Source organism: Protopterus annectens, chromosome 2.part1 (assembly GCF_019279795.1).
Source record: "Protopterus annectens isolate FY-2018-M chromosome 2.part1, PAN1.0, whole genome shotgun sequence".
Taxonomy (NCBI): Eukaryota; Metazoa; Chordata; order Ceratodontiformes; family Protopteridae; genus Protopterus; species Protopterus annectens.
In genome coordinates this window covers 409,244,475-409,261,299 of record NC_056729.1, presented here as the reverse complement: position 1 = coordinate 409,261,299, position 16,825 = coordinate 409,244,475, and the positions used below count along the sequence as shown (strand labels likewise).

Below are 16,825 nucleotides of genomic sequence, written 5' to 3'. Positions count from 1 at the left end.
AGATGAAGCAAGAGTAATTGGGCATTACAAGACTTGATAGCATGGTGCCAAGAAAGCTAATGTGGACAGTCCTGTGGTGGTTTGATATAAACATTGTTAGAATTACTGCAAACTATGTACAAGGACCCAGTGATATAAGTACGAACAGTGTTCGGACTCATAGATGGCTTCCCAGTGAAAGTGGCTGTGCATCGGGCTTCATCTTTGAAACCACTGCTGTTCATATTGATTATGGACTACATTAGTAAACAGGTCAGAGGGCACAGATTAGAAAAGCTGCTGTATGCAGATGATGTGGCATTAGAGGTAGACTCTGAACAAAAACTTCAGTAAATTATAAGAAAACAGAATGCAAAACTGAAGGCATATGGGATAAAACTAAGTACAGATAAGATAGCTTTAATGGCACAAATTGGAGAAATCAAAAGTTGAAAATTGAGATAAAAGGAAATATAGAACAGATTAAGAGCTTTGGGAATCTGGGAGGGGTGATTAAGGAGAAGGAACATCTGAATTAAAAGATCAAACCTAAAATCAGAGAGGGTGCAGCCAACTGGCACAGAGTGTTTAGGGGTAGTGTGTGACAGAAGAATACCAAAGAAGCTGAAAAGTAAGGTATATAAAAGAGTGGTGTGACCTCTTTCTGTATGGAACTGAAACCTAAGCAGTGAAGTCAGAGCAGATGAGGAAGCTAGAAGTGATGGAGATGAAATTCCTGAATTGGGTGGTAGGATTCACACTTTGGGACAGACAAATGAGGACATCAGATCAGAAACCCAAGTAGCTCCAGTTAGAGAAGGTCAAAGAGAGCAGACTACAGTGGTTCAGACGTGCAGAAACACCAAAAACAATTTAGTGAAAATGATTTGGGCAGACCAGAAGATAGCAGAGTGCAACAAGGATGTCCAGCAAAGAGATGAATGAATTGCATGAAAGAAGATCTGCAACAGTGAGACATGAATGTCAAAGAAGGTAGGTGAGTGACTCTGAAAAAAGGAAGTTGGTGTCAGGTGGCATGACAACCTGACCCCATGCAAAAAATGGGAAACATTGCTTTAGTGATATTGATGATGATGATCTGATGACATTTATGATACTGAAGAAGAAGACATGAGAACAGTCAGTGAGACATCTATTTTACCTTCAGTACCCAAATGTAACAGAAACTATCCTTCCAAACATTCTCCCTTATACCACCTTGAGAATAAGGGGTAGCTGAAAAGTTGCAAGAAAACCAGAAAGAGAATCCTGATGGCCCTCAAGGTCAAGTCACCAGAAGGGAGCAGCTGTAACTGTATCCCGTCTCTCTCTCCATCCCTCTCCCTCCCAAAGCACCATTCCACCCCTTTGACCCAACCGCTTGGGTCCTGCTAAGATTGAAGGTCTGCTAACCTGTTTTTCAAGGTTTGTGGAAGCTGTCACAGATGATAGGTGAATACTGCAGATTGCAACCGATACCTACAGATTGTAGTTATTAGCTAGCCACTCTTTCAAGGAATGCCTCCAGTTCCCAAGCATTAGCCACGCCATGTATAGCCTCTACAGAGGTATGTTCAGCAGACTGTTACTGAGTCAGTTTCCAGGGCAGATGAATCCAAAGGTTTTTGATCCAGCTTTTCCTGTTGCAAAGAAAAGATGGACCTCTGAGATGTATTCACAATCTGTCCAAAGAAGTACCTAAAGATTCCAAAGTTTGAAATGCTTACTCTTAAAGGCCCATTTACCCTGCTCTTCCAGCAAGTTCTGATGGTTATAAAAGTTGAGTAGGATTGCTGCCTCCATATTCCATTCCATAAGAACAATACACACTTGAAATGAAGCAGGAGAACTGCATTACCAATTTTCCTCTTTGACTTTGGTTTAGGTACTGCTTACAGGACTTTCACAATTTATCTGGCACCAGTTTTACTGCACTGCATGATGAAGAGCATTCATATATAACCCTACCTATATAACTGCATTATCCAGGCTCAGCTTCTGGTGGGGCTGGAAAAGAGCACTTATGAACGTTGTGACTTGTTTCTAAAACCCAGGTGTCTCTCGACCTACTCAAGTGTAACCTAGTTCCACTAAGGAAGGTAGCCTTCTTACGACCTTTGCAGGACACAGTGGGACAGAAGTAATTTCTTCATCAGGGTAAAGTAGACTTGTCTCAATTAATTCAGGACAAACCCAGGGGGGGGCACAGGTATCGAGAATTCCCAAGGATCCCAAGGTAAAGTGGACATTGACCATCTCATGATTCTTTTGTCAATGCTACACAAAAGAAAGCTAATGACATCTCAGAAATGTGTGTCATCAGCATAGTCGGTCCTTGGAAGAAATCAGTCCCCTACTGCTCTGCATAAGACCTGAGGTTTTATGGTGGAGTCAGCAAAGAACATGGCTGTATTCTGAATACACATGCATCAGATTCAGACTGGGAAACCCACTCAACCAGTCATGGAATTCAGGATACTTGTTAAACCAGTATGACCAAGAGATGCATAATATATTAGAAAAGATAGCAGAGGTCCTGGACTTCATGGCTTTCAAGCCAGTCTGGAAACAAGGAGTGTCACATCATCTTACAGACTGTACAACATGATGTGGTATATAAATAAAGAAGGGAGAGCACCCTCTTTTTCTCTTTCAAGGTTGGCCATGAAAGGATGGAACTTTGCGTTGCAGTTAGGGATAACTCTGAGGGCATCTTACATTGTGTCACATCATAATGCTGTGGCAGATCAGCTTTACAGAACAGTGGATCCTCTTTAATGGATGTCAGACATAGACATCTTCCTAAGACTATATATATATATATATATATATATATATATATATATATATATATATGCTAGAAATGCACCTTATTGCTTCTCCAAACAGGCTGTTGACGTTTTGCTCCAGAGCACCTTGTAAGGAAGACTGTGCAGTGGGCATCTTCTCCATCAATTCAGCAGGTCTGCTTCATTATGCCTACTTTTCAGTTCTTCGCCCTAGGGTGCGGGTGCTTTTGATAGCAAGAGAGGAGAGGGCAAAAAATGCTGCTAATAGCATCATTTTGGCTGAGACAGCATTGGTTCTTCCTGCTGGTGCAAACACCAGCAGCGTAACTAGTAACCCTGCCTTACTATGCAAACCTTTTTATACATTGCGAGGGTTCTTTGGTTGCAACCAAAACTACACACTGTTGAACTTATAAAATGATTTAATGCTATTACCATTTTGGCACCTTTTCTCAAAGGATGTGATAAATGTCAGGGAGACTTAATACTATGAAATAGTGAAACGAGTGGAACAGATTCTCCTTCTGGTTCCTAAGATTCAGCACCCCAGTTTACCAGGAGTAACAAGTATTTATTTCATCTGTTTGCTGAAGAACCAGACTGTTCCTAAAGTGAAAATACACTTGTTGTTTTTTTCTCATCTGGTCTGTCTATAGAACTCCCCTTAATGACATTATTACTGGTAAAATTGTTTCACAAAGACGTCCTTCACCTTAGATACTCTGTAGATGAACAGTCACTCCACCCTGGGACTTGAGATTCTCTCTCCAACACATTATTCAAGTTCTATTTGAATCAGCAGTTAATGTACCTCTCAAGTTCCTAACATGGAAAACTATTTTTAGAGGCAATTACCTCAGCTAAGAAGATCTCTGAGCTGTACACTCTTATGTCCAAACATCCTGTCCTAGTCTTCGAGAGCAGTGTCACCTTGTGATATGTAATAACCCATCATTTAAATCAAAGATGGTTTTGGAGTTGACCTTGAATCACTTTATTCTCTTGCCAGTGTGTTTCCTTAACCTTCAAAAGTACAGGTAGATAGGATCCTGAAATCCTTGGATATTCACAATCAATTTGGACACTACCTATTCACAAACAAGGAAATTATAAAAACAGATTAACTGTGTCCTTTCACTGCTAGCAAGGAAGGAAGTCCTGTTTCTGAACATTATTTCAGAATGACTGGCCTGCTGTATTGAATTGCTGTTTGCTTATGGAAAAACTTTGAATAATCAGGTCATGCCAGATTTTATTAGAGATATTCCTTTATTAGGAAGGCAAGCACTCATGTCCTATTGGCAAACACTTGGTCTTGTGTGCAAACCTTTTACAAGCTGTTGAAGTCAGGTTGTCTATCACACCTTGCTTATTGCAGAGATCCCAAAATTGATGACAACAGTAGTGATCCTACTTGAACATCTGTCTCTGCACATTTACAACTGTACTTTATTAAACCTTGCTATGCCTACAGCAGCTAGGCGACGTGTCATAGTCTGTCAAAAGGGATAGACTCAGTATCTGAAAAGGCATATTTCTTATTGCACTTTTGTCTTACTGGACATAGACTACCACTCTATGCCTCTGTCTCTCACTCTTTTATGTTTTAAATTTTGTACTCCTTTTATTCTCCTTATCTGGCTTTATTTTTAATAAAACTGCATTTGTCACTTGCAGTTCCAGGAGAGTTGTACTAAAAAATTCTTGAACTAATGATCATTAAAGCATTTTTTTTTTTTGTGTTTGCCAGAATGTGGTTTACATTTTCTGCTGGAAATGACTACACCACTTTCCCTCTGTCTGTGAATGTATTCTGGGTGTGACTATGCAAATTTTTAGCAATAAATACTTTGTTTAAAATATACGTTGTGAAATCAGTGGTGCCCGAATACATCAAAGCAAGGGAAGGTTGTAGAACAACTGCACAGGTTTGCTAATTGGAATGGAGTGGAACTGTATAGCAGCATCACTTCTGAACATGGTTGTAAGTTTACGTAAATAACTGATCATGTCAGGCTTATTGGTACACTTGGAAGGTGTTTGGACTGCTAGAAGTCAGACTTTGGCTGCTGATGGTGTCAGCTGGGGAGGGCGGAGGAATAGGATGAAGCAGCTGACAGCCAGCTCTTCTTTCCAAGGGAGGATGAGAAAGAGATCATTATCTTGATGACCTCTAGTGTAGACCAGAAGTTTTGCAGGCTAGCAAGGATTTAGGAGGAGTGTCACAACTTTGTTTGTCTGGTGATTTAACATGCACAACAGGCCTGCTGACATATCTCAAGCCATTTATCTTTGGATAGGGTTGCTGATGAGGCTGCCTCTACACCTCCTGTCCACAATTCCCCTTTAAGTCCTCACTACTCAACACTTCTTAATCATTTTGTAAGGCTGACCTCTTCAAGAGGTGATGGAGCCTACCTGATGAAGAGATCTGTTCAGGATTGTTGGAAAGAAGCAGTATGGGTAACTTGGAGGGCAGCAGAGGAGATGATGTAACCTGAATGGTCAGGTTTGACAGGGGAGTGAAAGGGGTTAAAAATAATTGGTTATTTACACATCCATGTTATGGCTAGCCTCTTAGCAGTGTAAACTTTGGCTCTAGGTGATTTTGTCACATTGACTAATGTCTGTGACACCCCAACTCCATGTAAAATGGAAAAGAGGAGGTTAATGATGATGACTTATGAACATGGTGAATAGTTTTATAGCAGTAGTCTTTCTCTTCAGTATGTGTGCTGGAGCTGCTTTGAGAAAGTTCATTTCAGACATATGAAGTAGATGTCCTTCATGGATGCATCTGCAGTCATAACAACTGGGTTGTCCTGTCGTCAGGCAGCCCTGCAGTCGGCCGGATTCCAAAGTCCGGGTCCTGATGTCGCACTTCACCCGACGTCATCTCTGCTGGTCTCCGGGTATAAAGGCACCAGCCGACGCCATTTTCTTCAGTCTTTCTTGGAAGCAGAAGCTGTTCGGATCCAGAGATTTCTACGAAGACTTCTAAAGCTAAGTACCCGTTCGGGACTCTTTCTTGCCTCAGCCGATGTCAGAAAAAGTCAATAACTGTTTAACTTGTGGGAAACAAATACCTCATAAAGATTTCCACTCTTACTGTTTGCCTTGTTTAGGCCCAGACCAGCAGCCTGTTCGCCTGTGCTTCCTTCAACGAGTTTGCTGAACAGTTTTTGGTTCTGAATTACATTATGCCGTCGGATCCTCCGACTACGTGTTAAGGTCCACGGTTTCGGCGAAACCATGGTAAAGCAAACCTCGAGTGTCTCGGTGAAACCAAGAAAGCGGTTCAAAGCACAGCTGAATCTTTGACTACTTCTGAGGTTCCTGCTACCTTACTTGAATCGGCCTCTGAAATTTTACCTACTACAGTGGCTTCTAGTGAATTATCAGACACCATCCCTTTGGATGTCTCTACCCCAGCACGTGGTGCTGCTAGGCCTCCTGCAGCCATGTCCATTAAGGCCTTTGCCAGGGCTAAAGCAGCTAAGTCTACTAAATCAGTGCCTGTTAAACCCCCCTCAACCAGGCCTACTTCTAGTTCACAAATGCTTACTCTGGCAGAAGATTTAATATCCTTAATTAGGGATTTCAATCTCACCCAGACAGGGCCTCTCAGCCCAGAGAAGAGACCTAGAGCAGAGCCCCGAGCCTGTGTCCTCTGATGATTCTGCGGATGACTCAGATATTACAGACCAGCCTGAGGCTCCTTTCTCCAATTATGAAGACTCAGATGCTGAAGAATCCATTCCAGCTGCTTCTCCACCAGAAGAATTCTCCTTAAACCTTACATGCCATGCGAGAACAATTCCAATGGCAGCAACAGGATTTCTCAGACTCCAGAAAAGACTTAGGACTTTTCTGCACCTTCCACAACACAGGCCCTTAGCTATACCTCCTGTCCTCCCTGTTGTGGGCGATGCTTTTAATGATGTCTGCTCTGCACCAGATTCCTTACCTCCAGCCCCAGCCAAACCAGACAGATTTTACAGGGTACCAGACATCATCACCTATACAAGGCCCCTCTTGCAGACCCGAAACTATATCCCAGGGGCCTAAGGCAGTAGCCTCGACCGCAGCAAAAACCCTATTCCTTCTGAAAGGGAAGCCAGGTCTTTAGACAGATGGGGCAAAAAGTTTATACCTCAGCTACTCTCTCAGCTAGAGCTTTAAACTGTCAGTTTCACATGATACAATACCAAGAGTTTATGCTTGATCAGTTAACTAAAAACTATCCTCTGATGACTCTATAGATAAGAAATATGTATTAGAAATGGTAAATAACATACAACAGGTTAGTAACCATTCCTTAAAATGTGGCTATGATGCACTGGAGGCTTCATTTAGATCAGCCATGACTGGCACAGTGATAAGAAGACATGCATGGCTGAAGGAACAAGTCTTACGGATCATGTTAAAGCTAAGTTATTAGATGCTCCCATGGATAAGACCAGTTTGTTTGGTACATCTGCACAGCAGGTAATGAAGAAAATGGAAGAAAAGGCAAAATCTGTTCAAGCGGTTAAAGATTTCTTGCAGGTTCAGCCCCAAGGTTTAGCAGGAACTGGCCTGCCAAAATTGGTCCTTTCCTGACTCCACAAGAACCCAAAGGGGCAGGAATAGAGAGGCAGAAACCAATCCAGAGGAGGTGCCTACAGAGGGCGACAGTGGCAAGGTAATAACAGAAGCACAGATTCAGCCACTACCACTACAACAGCACAATCACAGTGACTTAACTCTACATCCGCCTACCAGGGAACAAATAGCAGCTCCATTAGGCGGAAAATTAACCTTATTTTTAAAAACTGGCACTACATCACAAAAGACAAGTGGATTTTGCAAACCATAGACCAAGGTTACGGTTCCACTTTCACACTCTACCAGTCAAAGAGGAATGCCAAACCTGCCTCCAAATCAAAAAACAGAAGCTCTACAGCAGATAATGCAATTAGTAAAGATGAGAGCTGTGGAAAGAGTGCCAATAACAGAACAAGGCAAAGGATTTTACTCCAGACTATTCCTAGTTCCAAGAAAGGAAAAAAGTTGGAGACCTATTCTCGACCTGTCCACCTTAAATACATACATCATTGTCCCAAAATTCAAAATGCTGACCCTACAGCAACTTCTTCCCATGCTGGGCAAGGAGTGTTGGCTGGTGACTCTAGATCTCAAGGAGGCATACCTGCACGTCCCCATTCGACCAATTTGCAGAAGATACCTCAGATTTCTTGCAGGATCAGAGCATTATCAATTCTCAGCATTGCCCTTTGGCTTATCTAGAGTATTCACAAAATGCCTGGCATCAGTAATCGCCTACTGCAGACTACAGGGAATCCAAATTTATCCTTACCTGGACGACTGCCTGCTACAAGGGACAACAAAAGCAAGCTGACAACAGATTTACAAAGGGTCATTTACTTGCTACAAGCACTGGGATACACAGTCAATTTACAAAAGTCAAGGCTGATACCATCCCAAACAAGGACATTCCAATTGGACACTGTAAAACAAATGGCATTCAGAAAAACAAAAGAACTCCCTCTCTACTTCTTGGCTCTAACAAAACAGAACAAGTTAACAGCAAGAAAAGTCCTTCAGGCCTTGGGTTACATGGCATCATGCATAATCTTGGTTCCACATGCCAGACTACATATGAGAAAACTACAGTGGTACCTAAGGAATTTATGGTCCCAACACAGGCACAGCCTAGAAGCGGAAATTCCACTAATCCCATGCCTAAAACAGGAGTTCATATGGTGGGCACAAGCATGCCAGTCAAACCCAGGCCTACCCTTTCACAGCTATCAAGCAAGCCAGACCATCACAACAGACGCCTCAGACCTAGGATGGGGGGCTCACATGCTGGACAAATGTGTACAAGGATTGACCAACTCCACCTGCACATCAACCTAAAAGAAATGCTGGCAGTAAAACTGGCAATCCAAAATTTCAGACCATTTCTCAAAGAGGGCCATTTGATGATAAGGACAGACAACACCACAGTCATGTGGTACATCAACAAGCAGGGAGGCACTCATTCATTATGCAGAATGACTTTGGAGCTTTGGAACTTGGCACTCAGCTACAACATCCAGTTACAGGCAATATTTGTAAGGACAATACTCTAGCAGACATATTGAGCAGAACCACATCCGATGCGAATGGATGCTACACCCGGACATCTTCAAGACCATCTCAAAGAAATGGGGAGCCCACAGATAGATCTATTCGCTTCCCCTCTCAATCACCAGCTCAAAAATTCTGCACAAGGACATTCCACCCACTTGCATGGAAAGTGGATTCGCTCTCCTTCAGCTGGAAAGGTCTAACAGCATATGCATTTCCACCTCTTCCCTTGATACACAAGGTATTACTAAAAGGAGGAACGTCCAAGGATAACCCTGATAGCTCCAAACTGGCCAAGACAACACTGGTACCCATTACTGAGGAGCATGTCTCGGGACAACATGATACCCTGATGCCTTTGATGTTAACTCAGAACAACTACAGCATCATGCATCCAAACCTAAAAACGTTGCAACTGACTGCATGGCACATCACATAGCAGCAACTAACCCAGAGCTTTCCCAAAGGGTTAAAGACATTATCCTTGAAGCCCGCAGACCTTCAACAAGAAGGAACTATGCAGGAAAATGGAAAAGGTTTGTCATTTGGAGCACTGAAAGAGGAAAAGATGTGTCAATTATAGATATGGCTAACATTTTGGAGTATCTGGCAGAGCTTCTACATACAGGCCTGTCCTATTCCTCCATCAAGATACATGCATCAGCTATTTCAGCAGAATACAGCTTTGATCCACCTCTCTTTTCACATCCTTTACTCAGGCAGTTCCTCAGAGGAATCAAGAATGTAAAACCTCCAAGGAAACCACCATTGCCAGCTTGGGATTTGAACTTTGTGCTAGAAAAATTGACAGAACCAGCAGCTACAGCGGACCTACAGCATCTATCGTGGAAAACTGCTTTCCTACTGGCAATAACCTCAGCAAGGAGGGTCTCTGAACTTCAGGCTAATCTTCCACCAAGATAGAGTGTCCATGAGGACTAATCCTACTTTTATGCCTAAGGTGATATCCAGAGTGCCTTTAAACCAGGCAATCCACCTACCTACCTTCTTTCCCAACCCACAAAACAGAGGGGAAAGAATGCTGCATTCCTTGGATGTACATAGACAGTTACGCTACTACCTGGACAGAACAAAAAGTAGCAGAAAATCTGACCAGCTATTTGTAGCCTATGCAACAGGAAGGGAAGGAAAAGCAATTTCCAAACAGACAATCTCCAAATGGATAGGAAATTGCATACGATTCTGTTACTCCTTCCATGGAAAACCAATTCCACAGAACATAAGGCCTCATTCTACAAGGGCAACAGCCACTACCACAGCCTTCCCTTGGACCTCCGTGCATACATTTGCCAAGCATTATAACTTACCTTTGTACTCCAGATCCCGAGCAGGGTTTGCCACTGCTGTGCTGCAAGGGATCCTAACCACACCATAATCTAAATTTTCCTCCTCCCTTAGTTGGCTATGGTATTCTACCCAGTTGTTATGACTGCAGATGCATCCATGAAGGACATAGTACAGTTTTGTACCTACCATAAATGTAGATGTCGAACTGGATAGCATCTGCAGTCTCCCTCCTTCCCTCTGTGGTACTCCTAGGGTATTTACCCTCTTAATAGCTAGCTAGTCGGGGGAGTCTCTTATGGTGTATTTGTTTGTATATATGTACATACATGCTTATTTTCTGAGTTTGCCTTCTATCCATTTGGAAACATTGGCATTTATCCAAAAATTAGCCTTCCAGGAAGGGCAACTGGCATCTGGGGCAAGAAACACTGAAGAAAATGGCGTCGGCTGATGCCTTTATACCCCGAGACCAGCAGAAATGACGTCGGGTGAAGTGCAAGCGGACCGGACTTTGGAATCCGGCCAACTGCAGGGCTGCCTGACGACAGGACAACCCAGTTGTTATGACTGCAGATGCTATCCAGTTCGGACATCTACATTTATGGTAGGTACAAAACTGTACTTTGCTGCAGCTTTATTATGGTATACACCTCAGATGTTTGATTGTGACCAAGTAAGAAAATGCAACAGTAATGTATTACAGCTTGTTTCATTCAGACACACTTTAGTCCTGCCAGACCAGATCATTGTTTAACAGTGATCATTGCTTGGCTCATATCAAATAAATAAATGAATAAATAAATAATTGATGGTCAAGTGATTGTATTTCATCTCTTTCCTGTCAGATGTGCAAAGCAAACCATCGCTACTCTCCATGTGTGCATATATGCAGGTACACAGATACATCCACACACACACACACACACACACACGCACACACACACACACACACACACACACACACACACACACACACACACACACACACACACACACACACACACACACACACTTCTAGCCACTTTGTTGACTGTGTACACCACAGATGTCCGATTGTGAGCAAATGAGTAAACAAAAAAAAATACTTATTACCACTGTAAGCTTACTGTTGTCAGACAAATTATTCAGTGTAGTCCTTTGCAAGTCCACTTATACATGTGTGTGGATGGGACCACACAGGCACACACATCTGCTCACTACTTATAACCATTTTATCAATGGTGTATACCTCTGATATCTAATTGTGACACACAGTGAACAAATAATGGCCACAGTAATCCTGTGTATGCCCCCACACTTATATCCATGCATACCCATAAATTACAGCTACTGTATTTTTTCTGTATGATTTTTAATGCCATGCCTACTGACTATCCATTCTCCCTTTGATGAGATGCACCAATCCATTGCTTTCCCTAAGGCCTTCACCCTAGGTTGTGATAAATGTTGGTAGACAATGTCATTCTTGGCAGTAATGAGGTGCTTTGTGCTTTTGCTAGCATCTCAGTAGTGAGACCATCTGTATGCATGCAAACTGGAGATCAGCACCACTGAAGAAGCTCAGTGCCTTCCCAAATGGGTATGTACCCCTGCATTCCCAGTAAAAAGGCATAGTCAGTCTAGCATATAACCCCAGGCCATGCATTTCCATCCCTGCCCCTCCTCTGAGAGGACCTCTGTAGTACATGGCCCAGACCCCTTCCTTCCCCTGCCATTGACTTCAAGTACCCAAGCAACTAATAGAACTTGGGTTATCTTGGCTGTAGACAGTGTTTTGTTCCCTCAGTGCCATTGACTCTCACACTTGCAGCCATATTATTGACTGTGTACATCTTGTATGTCTGTCATCAAATGAATGAGTGAGGAAATTAATACATTTATAATGGTTACAGTAATGTATTTTATCTCACTGCTGTCAAATGCATACAGAGCAACTGATTGCAAGCCCCCCCCACACACACAATATTAAATTGTATAAGGATAAATGTATAACATTGTTCTACTTGCTGGTAGTAGCACTTTCCGTAGGTGTGTACTAGGCTAATGGCCCTGGAGCCTTTACAAGCCTAGCCCATAGGATTACCCTGCATCATGCCACCTGACCTTAGTTCCCAGGGCCTCTATCAACTAGAGACACTGGAGTGATCCTGGGGTGAATTTTCTATTTCCCATCCACTCATCAAGATTTCTCTTGAAGAGGGCCAGTGAGGTGTTCTGCTTGACATGTATGGGAAGTCTGTTCCATAGCATAGGCGGTCTTTTCTAAGTTATGAACCTGCCCTTCCAGCTTGTTCTGTTTATTGTGGTAATGAGGTTGAGGTCTCTGGAGTGTGTAGTGTGGAGGGATTGGGATTTCTTTAGCTGTAGCATTTCTAACAGAGCTGGGTCAGACATGGCTTTGTAAGTCAAGCAGAGATCGCCTCTAAGTAGGCGATATGAGACAGAATAGTTGGAGTTATTTGAGTCTGTCCATATAGGACAAGTGTTTAAGGCCTAAGATCCTCTTTGTGAGGTATTTTTGCGGCCTCTCCAGTTGTTGTAGGTGTCTAGTGAGGTACATGCCAAATGGGGCATTGTACTCAATGATTGGCCTAATGAGGGAAGAGTAGAGTGAGACAATTACCTTTTTCTTCTTGGATGCAAAACCCTAAGTAATGAGATGTGCCACATAGGACTTTCTGACCACAGTAGCAATGTGATGGTCAAAAAAGAAGTTGCTGTCAACCTGTGTTCCCAGATCTCCTATGATGTCTTCTGTGTTCAGTGGACTACCATCGATGTGGTAATTCATGGGTACTGGGTTTTTCCCAAAAGGGATGATATGATGACGCACTTTTTGGCATTGAGCTTAAGTCCATGGTTCTGGAACCAATCATTACTCTCAGTGAGGCCTTTCTGTAGGATGTCAACATCACTTGGGGAGTTAATTATGGCTCCCAACTGTTTGCAAACTTTGTCAGCCAGAGTGCCTTCGTGTTGGCCTAAACTTCAGAGGTGTTGAACAGGAGAGGAAGTCAATCGGCCAAGAAAAGATGAGGAAAGATCACAGTAATAGTGAGAACTATTTAATGGACAATATGTAAAAAAAATTCCCCCATGCTAGCAGCTTACACCCTTTGAATCACATCATCTTTCACATTTGGTTTACAGAAACCAATCACCTGAGGCAGTCTGTGTGAGTGAGAAATGCCTGCTTGCTGCTGCTGTTAGCTGTCTAGTCACTGCCATTTAAGCACCATTTTCTAAACCCCTCAAATGACAGGAGGAAATGTAAAAATATGCAATGATCTTGTTTTTTTATGGGATAGTGCACCTTAATTTGGGCTGTTTTAACTCATTTTCAACTAACAGGTGTGAAATCTCACACTCGGTTGTAATGCATTTTCACCTAACAGGTGTGGAATCCCACACCTATATCTGTCTACATATGTCCTCAGGTTAAAGCATGGCAATTCAGTTATGAAATTGTGAATGTTTATAGATACAAGTGATAAACAGCAGTTAATGCTTCCTCTGCAGAGCATCCTAGATTAGCAGTTTTAGTGTCATTGTGTTTCTTCCACCTAGTCTTATCGTATGATGTCAGTTACTTAACTGTAAGTCAAGGAGGCCAACCTCAGAAATGTCATGATCCATAAAGAAGCTATGTTTGTTAAATAGAAGCATACAAAAAGGAAGGTGCAGCTGTCAATCAGTTTAAAAAAAAAAAAAAAAAAACTGAACCAAAGAAGGCGATTTTTTTTTACAGAAATCAGAACATAGTGCGTGCACTCTATGCAGTAGTGGAATTCTAATCAACAAGAATGGAAACATTTAATTTTTAAGAAACATAATATGAATTCAAACATTTTAAAATGATTTTGGAGGGGGCTGCAGACCAGTGTCATGATATGCGCCTGTATGATAGATATTGTCAGAAAAATATAAACTTACGAAATAGTGTGATAATCCAGTGCCTCTGGGTCATGTTTCTGAATCCGTATTTCTTTGCTCATAAAGGGTAGGTTTACATAACAAAGGAAGTACACAAAGAACTTCACATTTAACCTGTTCATGAGCATAGACACATTAAATTACTTTTAGGAATTAAGTTTGTTACAGCAACAGTGAATGTGAAATCACTACATCCAAGCAAAACAGCATCAGTGGTGCCAGGAATTTCCACTTTAATGTCTGATGACAGGAATTTAAATGGTGTCGTAGATAAACTACAGGCCAAAGCACACGCATTAGTTGGTAGCTGCTTTTGGTCACATAACAATGGAACATAGTGGACTTCGTTTGTTTGCCACTCTTCTACAGAGAACTGTAGCACGTTGTATGAATATTAACTGTGCTGGAGTTTACGCTAACATTTATTAGTTATTTATCATTCAAATACAAAAGGTAATTAACTTCTCATTTGTATTTTATTGCCTTTAAATGCTGTTGTGATGCTAAATGGTGAATATGTTTTGACTTGTTTATGTAGTGATGTCTGTAACAGCAGACCTATTTTGGTTATGGCTAGCTCCTTTTAAACTACTGAAGTTATTTTTAGGTGGCTGTTGTCACAGTCTCAATCAGGCTATGTTTGGCAAAGTTTTAATAGAATCTGAATGTTCAGTCCATTTAGTGTGTTACTTTATAGGATCATAAGCTGGATACATTTCAACTGTTCTGTAATTGCAAATTGAAAGCAGTAAGCATTAATCGGCTTTTCAGCACACACAGTTACCACTACTACTTTCCGTAGTACATGTATATTAAACAGTTTCCAAAATTAAAATTGTAAGTAAGTAATGTACCTTTAGGTAAAATGTTTCTAGTTCGGTATTTTTCTGGGAACAGACAAACTAAAGCTTTGAATCTGCAGCAAGTAATACAGAATAAGAATGTCAGATGTTAGATAGTCGTATGTTTGCTGACCTAAGTATGTACATTTATGCTTAGCAGAGATGGTGATACTGGGGGAATGTAATAATACTGCAGTGCTGCCAGGTTTAATATTGCTCCCTAAAACACCGCACTTTGTTTGGCTGTTCTCTCTGCTTCCGCCCCCACCCATATTCAGATCCCCCAGTGACTACTTTCCAAGCATTCCCTGAGGTTCCCCTTCAGTGCATTGGTCTCCTGACTCCCAGGAAAGCTGACCTCATCAGTATCTCATTTGTAGTCCTTGAGGGATACAACAGAGAAATTGCAGGCTCAAATATGGGAGCCATTGTTCTTATAGTACCTGGTCAAGGTCCCTAGCTGTGGGAGCAACTGGTGCAGTGATGTCAAGATGTTATCTTTGCACTCTAATATTAGGATATTACGTGATAGGATGTTGCACAGGGATCAGATTGTCTGACCCTAAACCCTTCCTTCAGGATAAGAATGTTGGTCGTCAGCAATTTCATCCTATTCAGCCCCCCCACCAAACCCTACTAATGGCCCGAACCCATTCCAAACTCTAGTTGCCAGCTGCTCTGGCTGATACCCTGAATCGTACCATTGGGCCAGCTGTTTGTCAAAGGCTGTTGCTTCTGTTTAATATTGCTACATACAGTAGCTGTTAGGAAGTGTTACTTCCATTCTGTTTACATACAGGTAAACTCTGCATAGTGTAATTATGCACCTTATTTTTGCATTTGTCAAATGCATAGTAGCAGATTTGATTAAGGTAGCACCATTGGCTTCTACATTTCATCAAAGTGGTTCACTCAAAAAGACTAGGTAGAACAAAACCTGTGGGTAAATAGATGCCCTTACTTGTACATGTCTGCTGACAACTGAGTGTTAAGAAGGGACTGTGACAGTCGCTTTCAAATGTATTTAATTATTAAGACGTACTGAATGACAAAGGTGGGACTGTTGATTGCTATTGGCTATAGGAAGTGGGGTACATCTCTCTGCCTTCTTAAAACCCATGCACCCTTAGGGTTGTAACAAGAAGGCATATAATTTATTTAGTAGTTGAGTCACTACAGTGTTTTTTTTTAAACTCTGTATTCATGAAACTGAACTCATACTCCTAAAAGCAAAATGTTTAGCCAGTTGTACCTGACACTACAACTACCTCAGTTATGAACCAAACTGTGTAGTTTGTGACATTTTGTTAGTTCACAAACAAGAAATGCAGAGTCTTGAGTTACAATGTCAGCCGCCTCCACCCACACTCAAGACCATAAATTAGGTTCTTTCTGCAATATGAATGGGAGATTTTAACTTGCATGTTGAGCCTAAGTTCTGCAGGAACGGCCTTAGGTCAACTGGTGCCCTAAGCAAAAGGGCTCCACGGCACTTCCCACCACACCAACCGGTGCCCCATCCTGGTCTACCTACACCAAACATATACTGGAAAAGTGCCCTTTCTAGAGTGGTGCCCTAGGCGGCTGCCTAGTTGGCCTGTGGCTAAGGTTGACTATGCTGTTCTGTAGCACTGTGACTGAGCATGGTTTGTCCAAGTCTGTTACAGTGCCTACCAGACTAAAGCCAAGTACTCAAAATCATACTAAACAGGAGTATATTTCTACTAATAGATGCAGTCCGCCACGTGTTAAATTATTACTACTGCTTTCTTAGTAAAGTTTAAATGCAAAATCATCAACCAAAGAATGTTTCAACAGGACTGCAAGGAATGCACTCAT

General features: G+C 41.9%; 2 protein-coding genes across 3 annotated transcripts in view; one reads left to right on the top strand and one right to left on the bottom strand.

Moving 5' to 3' along the window:
• NAF1 (nuclear assembly factor 1 ribonucleoprotein) overlaps window positions 1-16,825 on the bottom strand; it is a 1,472,570-nt gene that overhangs the window by 678,072 nt on the left and 777,673 nt on the right. The gene's annotated exons all lie outside the window — the stretch shown is intronic.
• LOC122794083 (LARGE xylosyl- and glucuronyltransferase 2-like) overlaps window positions 14,490-16,825 on the top strand; it is a gene marked incomplete at its 3' end in the record, with an annotated part of 516,130 nt that continues 513,794 nt past the window's right edge. The window contains 1 exon segment of the mRNA XM_044062221.1: window positions 14,490-14,597.